This window comes from Pinus tabuliformis, chromosome 4_2, assembly GCF_031772625.1.
Source record: "Pinus tabuliformis cultivar Carrire ecotype Pingquan chromosome 4_2, CPIR1, whole genome shotgun sequence".
Lineage (NCBI taxonomy): Eukaryota > Viridiplantae > Streptophyta > Pinopsida > Pinales > Pinaceae > Pinus > Pinus tabuliformis.
Window position 1 is genome coordinate 562,666,335 of NC_142304.1, and position 2,006 is coordinate 562,668,340.

Here is a 2,006-nt window from a genome sequence, read left to right on the forward strand (position 1 = left end):
ATACAATTTTTTTATCAAAATATTGTAGAGAAGTATAAGTTTAATATTTTAAAAAATAAAAATTTGAAAACTTATAATTTCATTTTCCTAATTCTTTTGGATGATAGCAATTACTATAGCTATTAAATCCACTCCAAAATAGATGATCAATTGTGTGGAATTCAATCAGGGGCTTATTACAAAGGATAATATGCACACACACATTGTTAAATATATTGGATCCCATAGAAATAGTGATTGAGGTATAAATTTCTTGGAATGTGGAGATCACTTTAAACTTACTTTTAGTATGTGGTGTCTTATTCTGTATGTCGAACTTCATATTTCAAGTTTTGTTATTTATGTTATTAGATTTTATTTACATTTTTTCTCACTTTGTAATACCAATAAATTTGATGCTTTTTGTCCTTCATTATTTTTGGATCATCTTATATAGGCATGCAAAGTAAAAGTTGGAAATAAGTATAAGAAAAAAATCTAAAGATTTTTTTTTGAAAATTTTCATATAGCAATTATTCAATTCAATTTTTTGAAATTTTGAAAAGAAAAATTAAATAATATGTTAATCATATTAAGAAGTATATTCTCAATTTCTTTTCTATATTAAATTTTAAATAAACCAGTTTCCTTTTATATCAAATTGAGTTTAATAACTATGATATAAAATATGCAAATATTAATCACACTAACCTAGATAATAACTATGACTCTTATTCGTCTGCAACGAATTATTAAAACAAACTACATTATAAAGTCCTAATAACTCAACTCTTATTCCATTATAATTGGAATTCACTAAAACTGGTACTGCTCGTAGCCCAGGGAACATTGAGTGGATTTACCCGGAGCACCGATGGCAAAGCCGCAAATGGCCAAAAGTTGGTTGAAGATGGAAGTAAGGCAGTTGGTGCAATCAGTCGCACAGAGTGGCGCATCGCAGACTGATTCCCCGTAGGCAGTGGGTGAGGCCTCGCTGCCTGCAACCGACTTCTTGTAGCCGACACCGCTCGAGGGCGTGTGCTGTTCCATATTGGAGAGCAGGTTATTGAGAGTAGCGTTAAAAGGAGCCGTGGGATCGAATTTCTGCACGTTACAAGCATACGACACTACGGGTACAGTGTGCGCCGCGCCCACCAGAGAAACGAGCAGTAGTAACATGAGAGGCAAAGCAAACCCTCGCGCCACCTGGTAATCAAATAATATCACACTCGCAATAATAATCAAATAATATCACACTCGCAAACGTTATTGCGATCCCTTGAATCCCTTCAAACGTTATTGCGATCCTTATCAGTCTGGTGAGGACACCCCCTTTTATAGCCCTCGCGCCACCTGGTTCAATGATGGTGGTGCTTTGTCACTCACAGAAACAAACAAAAGCTTCATACTGGATACAGGCCGCATTCATTTCTCCAGTGGCATGGCATTCTAAACATTGCCTTCACACCTGGTTGACTCATTTTTTTTAATATCATTCTTAATCAATTCTATTTGATTTTAGTATTTCAGAATCTTAAATTTCAGTGATATTATAAAATTTGATTAAAAATAAAATAAAATTAATTCTAAAATATATATTGAATTTCATTATGAAATGGATGTATTTTAACATCTTCCTTAATTAATTCTATTGGATTTTAGTATTTCAGAATTTTAAATTTCAGGGATATTATAAAATTTAATTTAAAAAATAAAATTAATTCTGAAAATATATTTCAATTTCATGTATTTTAATATCATTCTTAATCAATTTTATTGGATTTTAGTATTTCAGAATTTTAAATTTCAGTGATATTATAATATTTGATTTAAAAAATAAAATTGATTCTTGAAATATATTATAATTTCAATGATATTATAAAATTTGATTTAAAAAATAAAATTAATTCTTGAAATATATTTTAATTTTTTTATGGAGTGGATGTATTTTAAGATTATTTTTAATCAATTTTATTGGATTTTAGTATTTCAGAATCTTAAATTCAGTGATATTATAAAATTTGATC

General features: G+C 29.5%; 1 pseudogene; it reads right to left on the reverse strand.

Moving 5' to 3' along the window:
* Nucleotides 1-795: 795 nt before the first annotated feature.
* LOC149170521 (antifungal protein ginkbilobin-like protein pseudogene) lies at nt 796-1,404 on the reverse strand (annotated as a pseudogene).
* Nucleotides 1,405-2,006: the final 602 nt, after the last annotated feature.